Below are 24329 nucleotides of genomic sequence, written 5' to 3' on the forward strand. Positions count from 1 at the left end.
CCTCGCTGTGGTCTCACAGCGGCGGGGGGAGGGGTTTCACAGTGGCTGCTCCGGAGCCGAAGGAGCCGCCTTCGCACTGAGGCCACGCGCTGGTCCGCGCAAAGCCTGGTGGGTAACGGCTGGCGCGCGATTCCTCTCAGCACGGCCGGACCGGGAGCTTCCTCCCCCTTTCCTCAGGTGCCCCCGGCCGGGTCGTTGGGGGAGGGGCGGGGGCTCTTCTCGCCTCTCTCGCGCTAGGTGTGGATGGCTGGGGGGGGCGCCCCGCGTGCCGCGTGGGGGGGGCCTGGGCTCGGGCTCTGCTGCGGGCCCCGGGGCTGACACCGGCTGCCGGGCCCGCCTGGCCCCGGCTGTGCAGGGCGCTGCGAGCCTGCGCGGCCGGGGATCGTGTTGCCCGGCGCCCGGCTCGCGGTGTGGCGGAGCGGCCCGCGCCACTGGGGATGCCGGAGAGCCCGGGTCCTTGGCTGCCCGCGCCTCAGCCTCGCTCTGCGCCGCCCCCCAGGCTGTGGTCCGTGCCCCCCGCAGTGTCCTGTGGCTGATGGATGCCCCCCCCCAGTGCCCCGGGGGCAGGTGGGGTAGGACACACCAGTGCCCTTGCGGGGGTTCCCTAGGCCAGACCAACCAGTTTGCACCTCGGACATTGTGGTGCCGGTCAGATCTGCAGCTCACACTTTAGCGAGGGATACGCAGCTGACACGCGGCCCATGTGTGCCAGTTTTATTAGGCATCTCCTTTTTGGCTTTTTTTTTTTTTTTTTAAAGCAGCAACCATATTTTCTGGTGGGCAACCAAATCTGAGACTCAGGTTGTCTCTAGAGTGTGTGCAGTCCTTTATAAATCTAAATAAGACAGAATTTAATCTTGTGAGGAAGGATTTTTTAGATGAGTGATGCATTCAAATTGTATGAATTGTGGTGAAGACAGGAGAGAATCTAACTCTCTGCCTTTTTTTCTTCATACAGATCCTACTTTCTTCTTCAAAGTAGGTGTAAAAGTGTTGACCTGTCAGGCAGGTGGAGTGGCTCAGGATGGAGCACTAAATTGTGTATAAGAGATAATTGAGCTCTCAAAATACATGGCTTAACTTTTCTTGGGAACTGGTTCTTTTAACCCTTTTAAATTTATTGGGCAAGAAGGATGTTTCAGACAAAAATCTTTGGATTTTAGCATCTTGGAGGAAACCTTTCTGTGTGTGGCAGAAGAATATGAGGTTCCAGGTGCCCTACGTTATACGTGGGCCACCTTATAAGCTTGTGTCCTAAGCATACATAGCATAGATATAAAGTCTACTGGCTGCTGTCATGCAGTTGATTGTTGACCCCTAGTAGCTGTGATGAATAAATTGAAATAACTTTCAAGTTATTTCCAGTGCTTGCAAGTTGAAGCTAGAAAAATTTAGAGTGGAAATAAGGCTTATTTTTAACAATGAGGGTAATTAACCATTGGAAAAATTACCAGCTGTTGTGGTAGACTCTCCATCAAACTTTTGAAATCAAGATTGGATGCCTTTCTAAAGGATCTGCACTAGGTCAAATGGGAATTAAGTCAGGGCAGTCCTATGCCTTGTGTTATGCAGGTCAGCCTAAATCAGTAGTTCAACTTTTTTTCATTTGTGGACTCTTAAAAAATTTCGAATGGAGGTGCAGGAGCCCTTTGGAAATCCTAGATATAGTCTGTGGACCCCCATGGGTCTGCGGATCACAGGTTGAAACCTCTTAGATGATCATAATTGTCTCTTCTGGCCTTAGCAATCTGTGAATCTCCTCATTTTTGGTCTATAGGATAGATATTTTAAGGAGGAGAGTGACACTCAGAGACTGGCTCAAAGGGTCCTCCAGCGAAACTTAAGTCAGCGTTCTTTCAGCATCAGTAAAATGGATTTAGAAGACAACTATGGTAAGTATTTCTTTGCTGGCTTGTAACATTCATGCAGGGGTCTGGACTAGATGACCTCTGGAGGTCCCTTCCAGTCCTACAATTCTGATTCTATTCATGGTTCGTGCAAAGATACAGTGAGAGACAGCTTAGATCTTTGAAAGTATTAAAGTATCTTAAACTTGATTAAAAGGAGGGGGAGTGGCTTCTAGGGAAGTAACTTTCCCCTCTAGGCATTAAGTTTGGTGGATATATGCATCTGTGTATTAGAGCAGTGGTTCACTGCACCTGATTTTGGGTCCCAGAATGAAAGAATTTGTGGTCTTCTTGCAGTTCAAAACCACACAAACTTTAGAGGCAATAAAAGGATGATGTGGGTCAATATCACAGCAAGAAACCATATCTAGGTTTTGCAAGGTGGGTGAGAGACTGCTTGGGTGATATGTAGTTCCTGGGTGGGTGACTGGGTATACTGAGACAAACTCTTCTAGGCAGCATATTGGGTGCAGACATGCAACACCATGCCCCAACCTTTGTGAGCCGGGAAGGCTGGAGTGGGGGTGTAACTCAGCGGTGTGGGGTTCATTTTATTTATTTAGCATATGCAATCTGGCTAAGCCACAGCGTTCTTATCAGTAATGTTCAAGGCATGAAGGCCTCCAGGAAGTTGTCATTTTACAGTCCTCCACTGTGTGTGTGGGTTCCCACACTGACCTATGGACTATGTCCTCCAGCTGCAGCATGTCAGCGGTCTGGAGAAATGGCCGATCCAACTAGCAGATTTGCTGTGTGGGGTACAAACTGGTTACAAAACTACAGTCATGTCTGGTGCAGACAGGGCCTAAATCAGTTTCCTGGGGATCATCCCAGTAAAGTGACTTCTTATTAAGGCCCTATCCATGCCACATTTCATAATTTACTTTATTACCAGTGGCTGGCTCCAAAACATGGTTAATATCCTGTTAGTGCTAGGGCTGTCAAACGATTAAACAGGTTAATCACACGATTAAACAGTAAGAGAATACTATTTATTTAAATATATGTGGATGTTTTCTACATTTTCAAATACATTGATTTCAATTACAACAAAGAATACAAAGTGTACAGTGCTCACTTATATTTATTTTTTATTACAAGTGTTTGTACTGTAAAAAAATAGTATTTTTCAGTTCATGTAATATAAATAATATAATGCAATCTCTTTATCATGAAAGTTGAACTTACAAATGTAGAATTATGGACCAAAAAAATTGCATCCTAAAACAATCTAAAACTTTAGAGCCTACACGTACAGTCAGTCTTACTTCTTGTTCAGCCAATTGCTAAGATAAACAAGTTTGTTTACATTTGCAGGAGATAATGCTGCCCACTTCTTGTTTACAATCTCACCTGGAATGAGAACAGGCGTTCACATGGCACTATTGTAGCCAGCGTCGCAAGATACTTAAGTGCCAGATGCGCTAAAGCAGGGATAGGCAACCTATGGTACGTGTGCCGAAGGTGGCACGTGAGCTGATTTTCAGTGGCACTCACACGGCCTGGGTCTTGGCCACTGGTCTGGGAGGCTCTGCATTTTAATTTAATTTTAAATGAAGCTTCTTAAACATTTTAAAAACATCATTTACTTTACATACAACAATAGTTTAGTTCTATATTATAGACTTATAGAAAGAGACCTTCTAAAAACATTAAAATGTATTACTGGCACGCAAAACCTTAAATTAGAGTGAATAAATGAAGACTCGGCACACCACTTCTGAAAGGTTCTGACCCCTGCGCTAAAGATTCATATGTCCCTTCAACCACCATTCCAGAGGACATGTGTCCATGCTGACGACAAGTTCTGCTCAATAACGATCTAAGGCAGTGTGGCCCAACGCATGTTACTTTCATAATCTGAGTCAGATGCCACTAGCAGAAGGTTGAATTTCTTTTTTGGTGGTTTGGGTTCTGTAGTTTACACATTGGAGTATTGTTCTTTTAAGACTTCTGAAAACATGCTCCACACCTCATCCCTCTCAGATTTTCAAAGGCACTTCAGATTCTTAAATCTTGGGTTGAGTGCTGTAGCTATCTTTAGAAATCTCACATTTGTACATTCTTTGCATTTTGTCAAATCTGCAGTTAAAAATTGTCCTTAAAATGAACAACATGTGTTGGGTCATCATCTGAGACTGCTAGAACGTGAAATATATGGCAAAATGTGGGTAAAACAGAGAAGGAAACCTACAATTCTCCCCCAAAGAATTCAGTCTCAAATTATTTAACGTGTTGTTTTTTTAACAAGTGTCATCAGCATGGAAGCATGACCTCTGAAATGTGGCTGAAGCATGAAGGGGCATATGAATGTTTAGCATATCTGGCATGTAAATACCTTGCAATGCTGGCTACAAATGTGCCATACAAACTCCTGTTCTGAGTTTCAGGTGACATTGTAAATGAGAAATGAGCAGCAGTATCTCCCATAAATGTAAACAAACTTGTTTTTCTTAGCGATTGGCTGAACAAGAAGTAGGACTCAGTGGACTTGTGGACTCTAAAGTTTTATGTTTTGTTTTTGAGTGCAGTTATGTAACACATCTACATTTGTAAGTTGCATTTTCACAATAAAGAGATTGTACCACACTACTTGTATGAGGTGAATTGAAAAATACTATTTATCATTTTTACAGTGCAAATATTTGTAATAAAAACAAGAGTCAGCACTGTATCTTTTGTATTCTGTGTCATAATTGAAATCAATATATTTGAAAATGTAGAAAACATCCAAAAATATTTTATACTTCAGTTGGCATACTGTTGTGTAACAGTGCAATGATTAAAACTGTGAGTAATCGTGATTAATTTTTTAATTGTGATTTTATTTAATCACATGAGTTAATTGTGATTAATATACAGTCCTAGTTAGTATCATGGTCGGGTAAGGGAGCTGCCCTCTTCTGAGGCCTAGCCTGGCATATGGTGCTGGTTTGATGCATTGGGGATGACTCTCCTCTTCCCCCCCCCCCCCCACACACACAGAGTAATTCATGGGTACACAGGCTTGGTGCTCTGGAACCATTGGATGAAGTTCAGGGCTTGTCTACACTACCTCTTAAGTCGATATAATTTATGTCAGTCACAGATGTGAAAAAGCCACCCCCCTGATCAACGCATCACCTGAGCTGTCCACACCAGCCCTAAGTCAGTGGGGGACACTCTCCTGCTGTCATAGCTTCCGTCTCTTGCTGAGGTGGAGTAATTATGCTGATGGGAGAGGGCTCTCCAGTCAGCATAGTGCGTTTTCACCAGACTCACTAGAGCAGCGCAGTAGTGTAGACTAGCCCTTGGACAGGACCCTCTTGTAGTGTGACCACCCCTCGGGGCGCACACTCACTAAGACAAACCGCCTGGGCTTCAGCTCCTCCTGGGTCTGACCTCTGAGCGTTCAGCATCCCTGTTTCACGCCATAAGCTGCCTGCAGCGAGTCCACCTGAATTGAACACCTGGGGAAACCTTGCATGCCCCCCTAAGGGGCCATGCACCCCCGGCGGTGTAAAACAGAAGGGTTTATTAGTCGTCTGAAACAACATAGAGCAGAATCTTGTTAGCACAGAAAGCAGGAAGTTAAAGCAAAGTCCATCTTAAGGAGACCCAGAGCCCTGGGTTCTCCCACTCAGTCCCAAACCAGGAGACTGACCAGCTTTCAGCAGCTCACTCTCAGTCACACCCAGTTGCCCCTCCTCCATCCTGTATGCTGTTGCCCAGGCAAACTGGTCACCTGGCCTCCACCTCTTTGTTGTCTAATTCCTCCGACTGGCTCTTGCAGAGAATGGGCCTCAGGATACAGAATGTCCAACCATTGGCTGAGCCCAGGTAGCTAGATGGCACTTGTACCTTCCCTCTTGGGGTATCTGCAAAGCTCTCACACCTTTATCCCACCGCCTAGATACTTGTGCAACACATAGGGGAAACTGAGGTGCACACAGTATTCATACAAACATTGACAATTCACACTTTGTCAGAAGTAGCCATTTGTCCTAGTGACCTGTGTCAGTCTTTCTCAGTGGCCTGTCCCTCTGGTCTCTCTGACACTGTTTAGAAAGGCTGCAAGCTGGTCCCTGGTATCAAAAAAATTTAAAAACACTGATTTATGTAATCAATCTGGCCCTTCCCCTTACTTCCAGCTCTCTAGAGAACATCCCACAGTCTGTTGTCCCTTGTTCCTTTGTGTGCATGCCCTCTGTACACTGATACAAATGTGGGTAAATAGCATGGAAGGTGTGAGGGGAGACACATTTGTAGTGGCAGGAAAGCTGCTGCACGAACACAAACTGAATCCTGAAGAAGAGATCTGTGTATGCTTGAAAGCTTGTCTCTCTCACTATTGGAAGTTGGTCCTCACCTACCTTGTCCCTTCTATGTAACTTTTAAGTGATTAAGGTGACTCTGCCTCTCTGAGTCCTAGTGTGGACTAGGAGGGAACATTTTCAAAAAGTGCCTGTGACTTAGGCCCTCGCTATATTCAGTGGGTGTTGGGCTCTTAAGCACCTGCCAACCTCTGCACTTTATAGGGCCAAGTGCTCTGTAGTGCAAATTGCAGCCTTAACTCCAGCCATGTTTGTTTTAGTTTGTTTTTTTTTTCTTACTCCAGCAGAGATGGCCTTTGAGCATTGAAGATAAATGCAAAAGGATTTACTTCAGAATGCCATGCTTCTGCTGACCCTTAGCATGTCACTGCTATACAGCTAGCTAATTTGGTAGCTTCAAGGGGTTTTATAGTAATGTGTGTATTTCCAGCTCACTGTTCTGCATAAGTGTACTCATTGATATGTACTGGCCACTCTGCACTACTGACTACACTTTCCTCATTTTTAATTTAATATTCCATTCACCAAAAGTCCATTTGGTTGGGTGTACACAATGAGTTCCAACGTAGCAATTTTAAATTTTTGTCTAAGCTATTAAAAATTCATGGCTTAACCCCATTAGAGGAAAGCTCCAGTGCCTAGTATGTTTCCACACTTGTTAATTGTGTTGATGATGTTCTTAGATCTTGTTTGGCAGAATGTTTTCTTGTCTTTTTATTCCTTCTCTTCCAGTTGATGCTTTGGATCCAGAGAAGTTAATACAATGTCCATATGATCGCTATCATCAAATCCGAGCCTGTCGGTTTCCTATCATCTTATAAAGTGCAGGAAGGTAGGACAGGGTGTAAGGTCTCTAATGCACTTGGGAAATCATATTTTTGTAAATGTTAATGCATGGTGAGCTCAGTATGCTTTGTTGCCTTTTGCTAGAAGGATTCATTCACTTGCTATTAGACTGGAAGAAGCCATCTTTATTTCATATTTATATCTCTGTTATCCATTTACCACTTAGTAAAAGCATCCAGTTCATATTTAGTAATGCACTTCAGATCAGTGCATTTGCCCTGAAGAAAGGTCATATAGGTTCTTCAGAATACCTAGGTTAGTGATGGGGATCGTATTCTCTTCCAGCAGTTCACTCATGGGACCCAGGTATTTGCTTCCCACTTCAGGGCATGGAGCAGATGCAACCAGTGTTATATGGATGCCTTCTGGCTGGCCAAAGCAAAAATGATCTGATGTTGCAGCTAATTCTTTAGCAGCTGCACTGCTCTGATTGCAAAGTAAACCATCTTTTTTTTTATATTGCTAATTATTCTATTCAATGTACACCGGTCTGAAACTTTTTATCTCTTTTCAGTCTTCTATTCTGGGCTAGAATGCTATATATTTAACAGGAGAAGCTGCTCCTTTCTTTTGTCCTCTCAGTCAGTAGCTTGTTTTAACCTCTCCAGTGCTAGTGTATATTAGTTGTACTGATAGGAGCACACTTATACAGGTATAACTGCATCCACATGTTAAGATGATGTACTGTATAACTGTATTGGTTAGGAATCACACCCCTAGCCAGCATAGCTATAGTAATATAAAAACTGTGCAGAGCAAGCCTGAGCAGTGTGTGTTCTTCCTCTTTGTTGCCTTGCTCTTTTCTAAGGGTAGAGGCTCTTCATTCAGTGGGGAATAGTAGTTCTCTTCTGTGTCCACACTAGTTTACCTCTACTGTCAGAATGCCCCCAATATAGATGTGGCCTCAGCTGGAACATTGAGTAACTTCCCTCCTGTTTCAGGAGAGTTAAATTTACTGCAAAGATTTAAGCTCTAGTGCAGGCAGGAACTTGTTCTCTAGTTTGTTGCTTACTTAATTTAAAAATAAAGTGGCTGAATTATTTAGGGTTTCAAGGCACTTACTCCCCGTGTAGGCTTTTTAGGGCAATTTCATCTGTGCATCGAACCATGCCAGTGATGACACTACAACGGTTTCACTGTGTTTGTTCTGGGGCTGATCTTCAATAAGAGAAAATCAGGGTGGTGTTTACATATAAAAATGAACAACCATAGCCTCTATCATAAAGGATGCATATGCTTCACTGTTTCTACACTGCATTTGTGCTCAGGACCTGAGCTAAGTTTTGGCTTTCCTTGTTTAAATGTTTTCAACCTATTTCAGGATGCAGATTGCACAAACCCTTCACTAGTGACTAGAAAATACAAGGGCTAGGATGAATTCAGTGAGATGGCACGTACTTTTTCTGTTTCTCTAGAACCACCCTGATATTGCACAGCAGCTAGCCACATGCCCCTTCAATGCCCGCCATCAGGTTCCCAGAGCTGAGATCAGACATCATATATCAAGCTGTGATGACAAAAGCTGCATTGAGCAAGACATTGGTGAGAAAATATTAGACTCCTTTGGCTCTGTAAAGTCACTTCTGGAACTCTTGGGCTAACAGCGTTCTAACTTAATTTTTGCTGTTAAAGATTGTTTTAATACTCTATTATTCCATAAGCAATCCTTTACCTGTAGTGCTATGTGATACAGAAGCAGCAGGAGCCCTGGGAGACTTGAGTTTCATTCATTCTGTGTCCATGCAAATTCTCCTAAGCATCTGAGAGGCAACTGGCTTGCATTACATTATCTGCCAGAGATTTTAGCGTTAAAATGGGAACTGTACATTGTGCCCTAAACTGTGTGTGCTGAAATGAGATCTAGCTGGTAATCTGGACCGCTTAGAGCAGGAAAGATAGTGGTCATGAGAGAGGTGGGTCTCCAATGCAGATCTGACCTGATAGTGACCAAAAATCTTCATAGCCTGTCTAGTGGCATGTGTGAAATAAATTGGTCTCAGTCCAGTTCTTAATGGACAAGTGTCCAGATCATAACAATCCTCACTTCTGTGACTGGGCCAGGAAGGCTGAATAACTTTCCCAATTGAAGGTGGGTTCTTCCAGTTCAGAGTGGGGCAAGTTGGGGAGGGGACTATGGGGAAGCTTTCCTACCACTGCCCATGCTGTTGGCTCTGATGAGGAGTTCACTGTCCAGGTCTGTCACCCCAGCACCTAAATCACTTGGTTATGTGGGTCGTGTTCCAATGTCTCCCCCCACTGATGTCTATGTGGCTATCACTACACTGGAAGACGTACCTGTTCTCTGGCAAAAGTAGAGTTGTACTGAAGCTAGCAATGATGTGCATGTTCATGAAGACAGGGCTTGGAGCATGATAGTAGTGAAAAAACCCTGAGCAGATTTTTGTGACATGACAATAGAAACACACCTGAACTCTCTCCCAATGCATATGTTGGAGCAGCTGCACCATTGCTGAAAAATGTGTGCAGAATTGTTTAGCTTTAGAAAAGGCTTAAAACAGGGATTGGCAAATGGGGGGCTGCAAGCACCCTGCCAGATCATTTGATTTGGCCTGCCAAACATTCTGTGTTGTAGCAAACTTTCAGAGTTGGGCAATGTATAGCCTCTTAAGGTATGGCCCACCAAAGGGGTCTCATGGATTTTGTGTCCCTTTGCTACCTTCAAGGTGCCCATCCCTGGCCTAAAGAGTTTTTTGCTGCTAAGACTAGGGGAGTACTGATCAGCTTCCAGCGTATGCTGCTCCTCTCCAAAGCCTAGAGCTGTTCTGCAGCTAGGTCAAAAAACGATTAATGTCCCTAAAATAGGATTGTATTTTATCCAAAAAGATTTTCTCACTAAGAGTTTTCTTTGCTTTAAGTGAGTCAGTCGAATAACTGCCACAGAGAGATGAACACTGTCAGCATGTGGCAGCCGTCTCCATGTGACGAAGACTGGGATAAAGGTGAGGCGGTTGATGACACAAGGTGGCTGTCAGCCCCTGCTATTCCCTTCTTCTTGCCCCCAAAGAAATTACATGGGCTAAGAGAGAGGTCCCATAGAGCCCTCTGCACAGATCATGTGTGGGGACACCCAGTTATACTGTCCCTGAACAAATTAAGTTCTCCTGCTTCACAGGATCTACCACATGCCTGCTATTCTCTACAAAACATCTGTTGTTTTCCATGTAGTCTGTTGCACCATCTGTGCTTCGATGAAAATGGAAATTGATGATGATCTTTACGCTTTATATTTCTCAATTAAATGCCTGTCACTTATGCCAAGTCTTAGCTCAAGTCTCATTCCATTTTGTAAACCTAGCAGCGTCTCTGCCATATTTCTCATTTTGTGTTGCTATGACGCTTGCAGAAGTTACTCAGTACTGAGCCACAATGATGTCTGTTTCCTTTGGCAGAGCTACAGGAGCAATCAGATTCTGTGTTCGTTTGGGGCACGTTCAATAGTGGCATAAACAACAGGTAACAAAAGGTGTATTTCTTGTGACAGTGCTTTTCATAGAAGATGTGCTTTCAAACTACTTGTAACTCATGCTGCTGTGTTGATGGGCAGATGCAATTTACTTTGGGGTGATGGTGGGGGAGTTCCCACTGGCATGAATCAACATTCCTATGCCTCTTGGTCAGTGTTTCCTGTCTCCTTTTAGTTGCAGATCCATAGGAGAGTATAAGAACATACTATTGCTACCAGATAATGGTTACTCCTCTAGTTTTACTGTAGTACTATTAGTGCTGATGGTCCTGGATTCAATCCCCACTGGTTATATATTTATTGGGGGGTTATTAAACACTAAACTGTTATGCTGGGCATGATAGAAATGCAGACTGATGTCAGCTCTTAGGCAATTTAGGCTTAAACTTCTGACACTTATCTAATCTCTCATGACCTGTTACAAGTAACTTTTAACAGCCAGGAGATTTTGCAGGCAGTTAGAGCCCTGAGTCAGAAATAATTTTATTTTTGAAGTGTAATCACAGTGCAGGTTTGGAAAATAAAGCATAATGTGTCTGGTCATTATCTGTCTCACCCCTGAACAACCAAATCATTGTACTATGCCTTACCTGTCTAATCAAAGGTCATCAGTGTACAGCCTTCTACAGCCTGTAACAGTGACACAGAATTGAAGGACTGAAAGGAACCTCGAGAGGTCATCTAGTCCAGGCCCCTGCACTCATGGCAGGACTAGGTATTATCTAGACAAGTGCTTTTCAAACCGTGGGTTGTGGCCCAGAAGTGGGTCACAGAACAGAAGGCACTGGGTTGCAGTGGCTCTGGTCAGCACTGCTGACTGGGCTGTTAAAAGTCCTGTCGGCGGTGCTGCCCAGCTAAAGCAGGCTAGTCCCTACGTGTTCCGACACCGTGCTGCGCCCTCGAAGCGGCCAGCAGCAGGTCCGTCTCCTAGGTGGCGGGGTTGGGGGGGAGCCACGGGGCTCCATGTGCTGCCCCTGCCCTGAGCACCAGCTCTGCACTGGGAGCTGGCGGGGGGCAGTGCCTGTGGGCGACAGCCACGCGGAGTCACTTGCACGCCTCTGTCTAGGAGCTGGACCTGCTGCTGGCTGCTTCCGGGGCACAGCGTGGTCCGTGGTGCCAGGACAGGCAGGAAGCCTTCCTCTTCACCTCTGCTGTGCCACTGACCGCGAGCTGTCCGAGATAACCCCGTGCCCCAGCCTTCAGCCCCCCCAAACCCAGAGCTCCCTCTTGGACCCCAAACCCTGTATCCCTGGCCCCAGCCTAGAGCCTTGACCCCTTCTGCACCCCAACCCTTGCCCCAGCCCAGAGCCCCCTCCAACACCCTGAATCCCACATTACTGGCCCCACCCTCAGCCCTCACCCCCACACCCCAACTCTCTGCCCCAGCCCTGAGCCCCTCCCAGACCCCTCATCCCCAGCTCTCTTGGATCAACTAGGTCACCAGAAAAAAAGTTTGAAAATCACTGATCCAGACCATCCCTCACAGCTGTCTATCTAACCTGCTCTTAAAAATCTCCAGTGATGGAGATTCCACAACCTTCCTAGGCAATTTATTCCAGTGCTTAACCACCCTGACAGGCAGTTTTTCCTGATGTCCAACCTAAACCATGCTGAAATTTAAGCCCATTGTTTCTTGTCCTATTCTCAGAGGTTTAAAGAGAAGAATTCTTCTCCTTTTTCCTCGTAACAACCTTTTATCTACTTGAAAACTGTTATCACGTCCCTTCTCAGTCTTCTCTTCTCCAGACTAAACAAGCCCATTTTTTTTCAATCTTCCCTCATAGGTCATGTTTTCTAGACCTTGAATCATGTTTGTTGCTCTTCTCTGGACTTTTTTCAATTTTTCCACATCTTTCCTGAAATGTGGCCCCCAGAATTGGGCACAATACCCCTGCTCTACTCCATGCTGATTAAATGTCAACTGAAGAATTACTTCTCCGATCTTGCTTACAACACTCCTGCTAATGCATCTCAAAATGATGTTGAGTCATATTTAGCTTGTGATCCACTATGACCCCCAGATCTTGTTCTTCAGTGCTCCATCCTGGGCAGTCATTTCCCACTTTGTATGTGTGCAACTGATAGTGGAGTACAGGTCTGTGTCATCTTACGCTGGGGTTACGTTCCGCGGTCAGCGCGTAAAGTGAAAACGGCGTATAGTCAAAATTACATTGAGTTGAATGGCAGGCGGAATCGCCCGCACTACAGGAACAGTATTTAAATTATTTTTCTCTTTTTTTTTTGCCAGCCGCGTAAAGCTGAATTCGTGCATGTTAAATGCACGTAAGATGCGACAGACCTGTACTCTGGATTTGTCCTTATTGAATTTCATCCTGTGATTGGTTCCCCCCGGGGTGCCACCTGGAACTGGGGTTTCACTGAGCCCTGTGACTCACCAGCCTGAGCTCCCTCTTAGCACTGTGCTGCTGTGACAGGCTATAGACCGCTCCCACCAGCATTCACACAGGCAGGGACACACCCAGCTGCAGGTTCATGCAGGCTTTGGACAGCCACTGCATGAACCAACAATAGAGAGGCTACAGCCAAAATAACCCCCGGCCTGGGACCCCAGAGTTGTACCATCCTGCTCTGATCAAAACATCGACCAGTATGAATTTATTACCCAGTTTGCCACTCCCTCAATGTGGAGAGGACCATGCATACTTGTGTTAAGCAGGCTGAGATTTTTCCCAAGACACTTTGGTCACAGGCACACCGGTTTAGATAAAATCTATCTTCTGTAGTTAATAAACTCATTTTTTGCTTTGTGATTATAAGTGATAGAACACAGACCAAAGCGGATTACCTAGTAAATAAACAGAATCGCAAACTAAGCCTAAAATTCTAGAAAGATTGGATATGAATTAGCAAATTCTCACCCTGGCTGACAATATAAGCAGGCTTGCAGATTCTTAAGGGACAAGCTGCATTTGTTTTGCAGCTTGGGATCTAGTACCCCGTTCCAAGACTTTTTCTTTCAGAGCTTCTGTCTGTTCTTGAGTTGTAGGGGAGTGAAGAACAACTGATGATGTCACTCTCTGCCTTATATAGCTTTTTCATATGGCAGGAACTCTATTTCAAACTTGGTTTCCAGACCAGTTTGTGAAAAAATTCAGGTGCCCAAAATGGAGTCCAGAGACATGTGATCTGGTCACATGCCCTTGCAGAATCGTAGCAGCCATAACTTACAGACTGGCCTTCCAGGAAGGCTAAGCTATTCCACAACCCGTTGTCTTTGTTGATGAGCCAGTAGCCGCCTTTGGCTTTTTCATTGTTGTATCTGAAAGGCTGGCTGTGGGTGTTTTCTAGAGTAAGCCCATCTGAAATATAGATACCTAGTCAATATTCATAACTTCAGATACAAAAACGATACATGCCTACAAATAGGATACTTGTATTCAGCAAATCATAATTTTCCCACTGACTCCTTACATGACCCATCTTGTACAAAATGCTTCATAATTATGCCATGATCATATCCTAATAATATTACTATGATGAATATGGAGTGTAGTGTCGCACATCCTATTTACTTCAGACCATTTCTCCAGTTTGTCCAGGTAACTTTGAATTTTAATCCTATCCTCCAAGGCGCTTTCAACCCCTTGCAGCTTGTTATCGTCTGCAAACTTTATAAATGTGCTCTATGCCATTATCTAAATCACTGATGAAGATATTGAACAGAACTGGACCCAGAACTGATGCCTGTGGGACCCCACTCAATATGCCCTTCCAGCTTGACTGTGAACCACCTACTCTGTGTGAACGGTTTTCCAACCAGTTATTCACCTACCTTATAGTAGCTCAATCTAGGTTGAATTTCCTTAGTTTGTTTACGAGGAGGTCATGCAAGTCAGAATCAAAAAAAGTCCTATTAAACTTAAGATGCACCACATCTACCACTCCCCTCCCCCATCCACAAGGCTTGTTACCCTGTCAAAGAAAGCTATTAGGTTGGTTTGACACGATTTGTTCATGGCAAATCCATGCTGACTGTTACTTATCGCCTTATTTTCTAGGATTCTGCAATTGGATTGCTTAATTGTTTTCTCCATTATCTTTCCAGGTACTGATGTTAAGCTGACTGGTCTGTAATTCCCCAGATTGTCCTTATTCCCTTTTTTCTAGATTGGCACTATATTTGCCCCTTTTCCAGTCCTCAGGAATCTCTCCTGTCTTCCATGACTTTTCAAAGATAATTGCGTATGGCTCAGATATCTCCTCAGTCAGCACCTTGTGTATTTTAGGATGTATTTCATCAGGCCGTCCCGATTTGAAGACATTCAACTTGTCTAAGTCATTTTTAACTTTTTTTTCCCCTGTTTTAGCCTCGGATCCTACCTCATTTTCACTGGCATTCACTGTTGGACATCTGCCTGAAGTCTGCGTATATAGAGACAACTAGGGCATGTGTGCTGAGATGCCATTTACAGTTGAGGGCAGTGCAATATTTATAATCAAGCTTTAACTCTGATTTTTCTTGCTGTCTTTGGCTTATTTATTTCTTGTTTGGATAACTGATTAATTGGGGATTTTAGTCAAAAAGTAAATGGCATCAACGTATTCTACACTTTTGTCTAGCCTTTGCGAGGAGAAGTAACTGTTCTGGTTCAGCTGACCGCCACTCCAGGAAGATTGGCAGTGGCCCTGTCAGACTAGATAATCATAATGGTCCCTTCTGATCTTGAATTCTATGATTCTATGATTGCATGAAGGTTTGTTTAAAGTAACATACTCTGTCTTCTTCAATGTTAGAAAAAACTCAAATATTTATAGTAAGATACTTTGCTAGAAGAAGTACACGTGTAGGATAATTCTTATTTGATCTCTTTCAGCCCTGGGTCCAGCATAGTGATGGAACCAAAGAATAACCTAATGCCAGGCATGAGAGCACCCAGGTCCTTGCCATATAGCCTATCCTGGAAAAGCAGTAAGTGCAAAGGCAGGTGGTCTTCCCGTTCTTTAAGCTGGGGCCTACATGTTAGCTCAAAGTGGAACGGGATAACTTTTCTCTGTATTTGTATTCCGTGTGTCAGCATTCTCCTACATAAACTGAAATGCTTTTATTCCCACCATCAGCAAGTGGAGATGGAGAGCTCTGTAACACAGTCCTCTCTAGAAGCAGGTGCGTTTCTGTGGTGGGTGGAGTATCCTCTGTGTCCAGGTTTTATTTCACTGTAGGCGGCATTGTGGCAAAGGTTGTCTGGCTCCATGTACTGCCCCCATTACTATGGCATCTGACATCCAAATGTCAGATTATTATTCACTGCTATTGGTTGAACAAAAGTCGAGGCTTACAAACAGGTCTGAGTTTGGCACAGTGGAGCGCAACACAGTTGTTGTTCTTCAGGTGTAGCTGCTACGGGAGTCAGTGGAAGCTGTACATGTGTGTAGCAGCTGTAGCGTTTGGTTTGGTTTTTGCAAAACCTGATTGAAATCTCATAGCTAGGGTGTGTCTATCCAAGGAGACCTACCAGTATTACTTCCAAGGGGATGTAACCTAAACTGAAAAGGCCTTTGTTATTTGAAATAAGTGTTCACATAGGAAACCACCCACATAGTGGTGTAGTAATGTGTACTCCTGAGGGAATTCTGCGCTAAAAAATTTAACATTCTGCCCACGATATTTTTAAAATCTGCATATTTTATTTATCGAAATAACACAATATAATCACACCAGTTTCAGTTATTCTGGTAATTTAATTCAAAATACCTGTCAGCCAGCAAAAATATTCCCCCAGGAGTAGAGAGTCAAAGAAACTCCTCCAACAGCCCAGTTCCTATTTCTCTGTTACGCTTTTGTTGGGCACCTGTCTGAGTGTGTCACACATGTCAGCTGGACACATCTTGGGAGAAATCTCTGCTCTTCCAGTCTGACACCCACACCCCCAGCATCCAGCTGTGGGACACCCCCCTAGCCCAGACACCTGCACCCCCTACCAGCCAGAGCATAGCTGGGGGGGAGCAGGGGGAGCGGCCGCTCCCCCCGAGTACATTTTCCAAAAGTGGCGCCTTTCCAGCCAGCACTGGACTCTGGAGCCGGGTTTTGCGTGCGGCCGCCGGCTGGCTCTCAGCTCTGCACTGCCTTCCTGCATCCCCAGCCGAGGCTGCCGGCGGCAGTGGCTGGTTGCCTGGCTCCCCAGGGATGAGGAGGAGGAGGCTCCTACCTGCCCACTCGCAGCTGCCCGGCTCACTAAGCTGAGCCCCGCTTGGCGCTTGCCGCCCAGGCAGGGGTGAGCTCTGCTGGGAGGGGAAGGGGAGGCAGCACGGTGGGAGGGGGCTGAGAAGCAGCAGCCCTGTTGGCCCCCGGCAGCCCCATGCAGAGCGAGGCGGCCACGCGGTGGGTAAGGTCGCTCTGAAGCCCAGCTGGTGCCGACGGAGGAGGTGGAGAAGGAAAGAAAAAGGCAGGCGGGGGTGTTTCTCGTGGTCTGTCTTCAGTGGCGTCTTTTCTCTGCGAGCAGTGGCAGCCCGGGGAATGACTCTGCTGCAGTCGAGCCGCCGCTCTGCTCCAGGGGTGCGGGACGCCGGCCACTGCTGTCTCTGTGCGCTGAAGTTGGTCCAGCGGAGCAGGGAGGCGAGGATGATGTCGGGCTCTCCGCAGAGGGCTGAGGGAATGGCAGGACCAGGAGGCAAAGGAAAGACATTGAGTTATTGCCCCTTCCCGTGCTTAACCCCTCCCTCTTTCTTCTTTCTCTCTCTGTAAATTATCACCAATTCAAAATAGTAGTGTGCAAGTTGACTGGATAATGGTAATAGCATAATCTCTTGTTGTAACATTCTAAACCCTACTACCTGATTTTTATATTAAACACTTACTATACATCATACAATAAATCCAACAAACAAAACCTAGGAAAACTGTATTATTTCTGTGTCTTATTTAAAGTTTTCCAGTAATCTCCTCTTGCTTCAGAATGCCTCATGCGTCACTCATACTGTTTGCAATAGGATTCAGCCTGTGGCTTGGCTGCTGACTCTTCATTGCTTCCTGAAGAGCTGGGAGCTCAATATTAATCTCAGACAGATACTATATCCAGAAGCACAACTCTGTATATGGGGGGGAGAGGAGGGAATTATAGACCTTGTGCATATGTAATTGTGTTTGGTGTTTGTAAGACAAGGTATAATAATCACACTTCCAAATTGCAATGAACTGTGGAGAAGTTCCTGTTTGGTGTGAGAGATGTTACCTATACCTAGATGCACTCCCCTTCCCCACCCCCAGCCCTATGCATGCTGGCTTTGGAATATCACTACTCTAGTGTCAACTTTTAGAGAGCTTCACATGCACCTCTTCTAGTATTACGGTAAGTTAAAACAAGCTACAGTACATTGGGACACTAATACTCTATTACAGTGTTTGCATTAGCATATTAAAAGCAATAACACTTAACAGACCAGTGTATCCAGGACATAACTAGCACACTTCCCCCACCGATACCTAGTAGTTGCACTGTTATCTCCCATAGCTACTTACATTGCAGCTTTTTTTGTTAAAACTAAATTGGGAAGAAAGACGATTGACTCAGAACTTGTTTAATGGTTACTTTATTGCTATAGGCTTGGAGGGAGGAAGGTTTCTATGATGTAGGCAAGATAAGGTGTTTTATCCAAAACCAGAATATGAATGGTGCTGTTCTTGGTGGCTGGCTGACCTTGAATTATTGTCAAAAGTTAGAGGGTGTACACATCTCCTTCCTCACAGTTTGGTTGAGGATTCCATTGATAAGAGGATTGGCCTCAAATACCTGGTTGTAGGACTCTTCCATGGTATAGTTTTCATCTTGGGTGGCCCGGTCCTAATTATATTAAAGCATGTACTTTAGTCTTTGTAATTATCTGTTATAACTCTGTAGCTTTTTATGAAGGCAGGAGTAAAATAAAAGTAGCTGCAATAGTTCCACAGTTAACTCAAACTGAAAATTTACATAATTTAAATCAGACTCCTAATCTTAATTTTTGCTTAATAAATAAGTCTATAAGAAAACTCTGTTGGGAAACTGCTACAGTTTACTTGAGTGCACTTCTCCTATATAGGTCATAAGGATCCTATCTGGCTGAATACTGGCTGCTCGTTCTTTCTTTCTTTGATCTGCAGAGCGACTGATGCTTTTCAGATATGGGTTGTGGGTACAGGAGGGTTTCATTGCATCTTATCTCTTGGCCCTAGCTACTGATCTCCCTTCTTGTTGCATTGATAGTGGGTGTGTCTCACCTTTTTTTTTTAAATCATATATGCTAGGGACAGTCATGTCCTCTTCTCTCCTGATGTAAGTGTAGCTGCAGGCAGTGCAAAATGTACTCAAGTCATATAGTATCTCAAATGCAAAGCTGCATTTCACTGATCTGAGGTTTGAAGAACAATGTGGAACTAGCTATTTTATGGGATGTCTAGATTTCATTCCTGTAGTAACAGAACTGGGTGATAGGAAAGCAGGAAGAAGGTTTTTTTTTGTTTTGTCTGTGTGTGTGTACACACAGCTTAAATTGGTTAAAAACCCTAACTTTCAGTACTCGGTGTTTCAAAAATGTTAGACTGCCAACCTGTGTCGTAAAGATGTCTTTTGTTTAACCTCCCTTCCCCATGAGTGAAGCTGCTTTAGGAAATTACTGCTTTGTAAACCCGAAGAGCTATGAGATCTTTGCTCACCAATTCTCATTCTTGTATTTGTCATGCCTTGTGGTGACTTTAGTATTACAATCTATTATAAATAAAGTGCATTTCATTGATTTTTAAAATGAAATTAGTAACTGGAAAAAATATCACAGGTTTAAAAAAATACCGGCCAATTATAAACTACTGTATTGTCATTTACTTTCTAGAATCTAAAGTATATCTAAGTATAATCTGTGCAAACACTTCTGTTGCCTGGATCATTCTTGTGTTTTTATTTTAAGTACAAAATAAATATGTCTGACGAATTTAAAAGTATGTAATTAGTAATTTGATATGTTGGGTGGTGCCTTTTTTAATGTGTTCGCTCCCCCTGATGTTAGAACCTGGCTCTGCCACTGAGAGGGAGAAGCAGCCTGATGCTGGGTCCCAGGCTTGTACAGAGTTTCCTGCATGCCACTTCCTTCTTTCAGGACATGCTGGGAACTGCACCTGCGTGGAACAGTCCAGCTCCCCGTCCCCCTGGCAGAGTCATGTATTTGCAGGTTGGAGAGCCAGGCTCTGGTTGGTCCCGCATCTGCTACTGACGGTGCTGCAGAGCTGCTGGCTAATTCTGCTGTCCGGGGGGGCGGGGTGTGAGGGGGAGGAAATGAATTTTTGCATTGTGTTGTGGCTCAAAATTCCTCCTGGAGTAAATGTTGGAAAATTTCCCTTATATACAAGCCTGGGTCTGTGCACAGCAGTGTCTATGGATGAGTCTGTTGTCATTGTTGGGGAGTGTGGGCTCAAGACTTGGCATTTTTCTCAGTCATCTGAGTCCATCCCTGATGTGCTGAAATGGCTGTTACCCCTCCCAGAGTCTGATCCTGGGCTTCAGCTCCATGCCCTACTGTGAATGCCCCAGCTCAGCCCTTTGCTGCATGGCTGTCCTGCTTTCCTGTCAGCTACACATCATGCCAGTGGAGGGGATGGGGGTCTCTGAAACTGATGTCAGGTTGTGGGAACTGGAAAAGGTTCAGAAAAGAGAAGCAAAAGTGATCAAGGGTCTGGAATGGCTTCCATACAAGGAGAGACTAAAAAGATGACTAAGGGGGTTATGATAGAGGCCTATAAAATCATGACTGTTGTAGAAAAAGTGAATAGAGAAGCATTATTTCCCGTTTCACATTATACAAAAACCAGGGGGTCACCTGATAAAACTAATAGGCAGCAGGTTTCATACAAACGGAAGGAGGTACTTTGTCACACAGTGCACAACTAACCTGTGGAGCTCATTGACTTGGGGTGTTGTGGTGACCAAAAGTGTAACTGGGTTTAAGCAAGAATTGGATACGTTCATGGAGGATAGATCCATCAATAGCTATTAGCCAAGATGCTACCCCCCTGCTTTAGGTGACTCTAGACCCGTGACTGCTAGAAGCTGGGCGTGGAAGAGAGGGGTGGATCACTCCATAATTGCTCTGTTCTGTTTATTCCCCTTGAAGCTCTGGTAGGGGCCACCAATGGAGACAGGATGCTGGGCGAGATGGAACGTGATCTGACCTAATATGGCAGCTCTTATGTTCTTATGAACTCTGCCACATATGACTCTTCTCAAGGTTTTGTTCTTTAAAAACTGATTCAGTTGCCCAGTGTCCTAATAGCCCGATCCCCAAAGCATGGAGTTCAGGGTAACTATTATTAAACCGCCTCATTGTATTCCATGCCATTTGGATCTTATGGAGGGAGTTTCATGTACTCGCACCGTACTTACTTGAAAATCTTTTTACCCCTTAGACAGCAGCAAGCACTAACTGGAAGGAAGTGTGACCCACTGAGCGTTTGTCTTGGTCCCCTTGTCAAACTGTAGCTGTGACGTCCTGGCCATAAAGCTGTCCTGTTCTGGGGATGCCTGAGGCTTCAAAGGAATTCTCTTGCAATATCTTGCTCTCTTTCAAGTGGCCATTAGTTTAAACATTACGGGGGGGTTATGGTCTTTTACTTCTGAGTATCTGACAGAGTTTCTGTGATGTGGGCATCTGTTCCCAGTGTGAGCCCCACCAGCTACAGAGACTGTCTCCTTGATCTTGGGCAAGTTACTTAAGCTCTCTGTGCCTCAGTTTCCCCATCTATAGACTGGAGGGACAGTAATACTCACCCTGCAAGCTAAGTATTACTAGCTATCTCAGAAGATCAACATGTAACTTATGAAGCATCCTCAGATGAAAGGTGATGGAGAAGCACAAAATAGCATTATTAGGGTTTAAAACGCTTTGAGTAGGAATTTGCCAGTTTTAAAAAAAGCAGGCCTCCACTTTGCAGGAGATCCCCATTGAAGTACACCCGTTACTTGATACCAGCTGTAAATTGCCAGGCGAAAGCATGAATGAACTGAGGATGCAGCATCGTGGGCGCAGTTATTTGCAGTACAAAATACACTCCACATAAATGGGGGCTTGGTGTGAAGCTTATTTCTGTAGTTTTCGCACCCTTTATTTTTATCACTGTATTTTGAGCTAGCAGGTCAGGATTCATGTAACTGTAACTCTGAAGTGTTGAGTGATGAATACGCTTCAAAAGCATAATGTCTAACAGTCTGGTTGTAATACTCTCATTTAAGAAAAATCTGAAAATCATAATACACTATGCTATGGGGGAGGGGAGCTGAGAGAGAGGTGATTAATTCCCAAGAAATGTGGTTTCCCCAGCTGTTAGGCCTGCAAATTCATGGTGATATTATTTATATTGTTACAACCAGGATCTCATGGTGCTAAGGGCTGTACAAACAGAACAAAAAGACAGTCCCTTCCCCAAAGAGCTTAGAATCCAAGTAAGAATCTGAAAGTCACGCTGGCTTGTGCATTGCCAAGAATTAGAAATTCTGCACCTGGAACTCAGTTTGACTAATCTGGCTGTACACAAGCCAGCTCTCACTCTCAGCTGTGCTGGCTTTGCAGTGCTAACAGAAGTAGTTTGGTCAGTAAAGTAAGCAGAAAGATAACAAACAAATGCACCTAAGTAGCAGGTCAGAGTAAAGGGAACTGTCTAATATCCTCGATTTTTCAAGCCAGTACTATACTTTAAAAATGCCCCATTAAGTGGATGTACTTAGAGCAGCAGTGAAGTTTGCGTTTTGCCTTCAAAACACCCCTCTTTTGGACTCCTTTTTAACCAAACCCGTTGGGTATAACCAGATGCTTAATCACCTCCCACATTTAAAAAGCCAGCCAGCCAGCCCAGGATATTGTACCAATTTCACAATAAAACCTGTTTGGTGCATGTGTCTAGGGAGTAGAGGATGCATTGTTGGCAGTCCTCTGCTTTTTTTTTTTTTTTTTTTTTTTAATGCAGAGGTGCATGGATGGGAAATTGGTACTTGGAAAAACAATGGCTCATCAGCTTTTGCTACAGTCATCACTATGGGCTGGCTGGCTGTTTTATGGAATAATAGACCATTTCCAGATGCTGGAAAGTAGGTATCCTGCTACATGTGGACTCTCCACCTGGAATCATTGGACAGGTACTGGAACATTTCACAGACAAAACCTGCAATTGGTCTTGTCACTGTATGGGCAGGCCACCATGGGAGTGTTTGCACCTGTATCTGATTAGATTTTCTAGTACATTAATCTTGTGAGATGAGGTTTTCTGAGAAGGATACTTGAGAGGAAGGGGGAATGGCTTAGCTCAATGCCTGAAGGTCACAGCATTGATAAACACACACTGGAGATGAATTCAGAGGTGTCTGTGTACATTGGATTGGTTGAGGGTGAGTTAAAGCAGAAGGACTTATTCCAAGTGTGCGGTAACCACCCTTAACATGCCCAAATAGAGCAGCTGGTCATAGAAAGCTTTAGCCAGCTTTCTAGCCAAGGTTTGGTGAGGATCCAGTCTAGCAGGGCTTCCCAGAGACCTATAGAATGTACCTGTGCTTCATATTTGATCTTTCCTAATGAATCATTGCACTACGGGCTGATGCAGGATCAGCCTTGTTCTGCTGTAAAGTCACAGCAGTAAGGACGGTTGCTTGGTTTGATTCCACTGAAGGTGTTGGAGCTCCAGCCAGACAGGCTGGGTCTATTTTGGGGAAGGAACTAATGCTGAGCTCACTCCGGGTTGGGCACTAGTCCTGCCCTTGCATGAGCACAGCCAGAGGGCGGGAATAACAACAGCACCACCATACATTGGGACTTTGTATAGAGCAGTGAGACGTCTGCTTCCCCCAGTTAAGGAAGCTTTTCCTGCATGTTGCTTGTAAACAGAACAGTTTGTCTAAAGTGGAGAATAAATTCCCTCCTTCTCTGTGTATATAAAAGAGCCCCAGGCCTCCAGCCCCATCCCCTGCTCCCTAGTATGCTGACCAAGGAGCAAAACACTAGCTCCTCTGTGCTAGTACAGGTGTTGCTTGTGCTCTTGTGGTGGCAGCACGAGGAGTGCTGCTAGTTGCCCTGGTGAGACCGCAAACTGCCTGGTTCTGAGCACGAGTCTTGGAAGAACAGTCCAAGTGTCTCAAAGTTTCAACACAGTGATTGACTTGGCGGGGATGGGAGTGGTGGTAGCTTGTGCACCTACATTGAGTCCAAGCAGCTTGTCTGATGCTTACAACTGGGGGATGATGTTAGAGCTGCTGCTATTGATTATCTACAATGTCTTGCTTTGTAATCTAATTGCAGGAGCTGGTAACTGAAGACCAGAGAAGAGAAGAAGCTGCTATTGAATGCTTATCTGTTTCCTTTAGAAATGTGAGGTGCTGGTTAAGAGACTCAGATAAACTCCCTCTGTGTTGGCTAAGCACTCGCAGCCCTAACCTTCCTGCAGAACTGTCCTTCACATATCTGGCTGCTGTCCTGAAATCATCCCGACCAAGGTAATTGGACAGAATGCTGTTAACCCTTGATACCAGAGACTCTCAAAAACTAACTCCATACACGCTGGTGCCAAGGAGCTAGCAGAGTTCAAACGGTCTGGATCGAATGCTCTACAAGTTACCTCCTGTAGGGTGTTTGCATTAAACATTGCTGGACTCATGTATGTCTTTGCATTAAAATGTGTTGTGGCTGTTTACCCCTGCATGGTACTGATGGTGCGTTTCTCTCATAGGGATTGCAGTGCCAGGTCAGGCCATTGGTCCATGTGGGCCCCCTCACACTGGGGGTAAGCTCTCAAAGTGGTACGGCTCTCCCTGA

General features: G+C 44.7%; 1 pseudogene; it reads left to right on the top strand.

The window, feature by feature from the left end:
* The first annotated feature begins 34 nt into the window (after window positions 1-34).
* On the top strand, window positions 35-24102 carry LOC120393565 (annotated as a pseudogene).
* The last annotated feature ends 227 nt before the right edge of the window (window positions 24103-24329 follow it).

The sequence above is a fragment of the Mauremys reevesii genome, unplaced genomic scaffold (assembly GCF_016161935.1).
Source record: "Mauremys reevesii isolate NIE-2019 unplaced genomic scaffold, ASM1616193v1 Contig24, whole genome shotgun sequence".
NCBI classification, from domain to species: domain Eukaryota; kingdom Metazoa; phylum Chordata; order Testudines; family Geoemydidae; genus Mauremys; species Mauremys reevesii.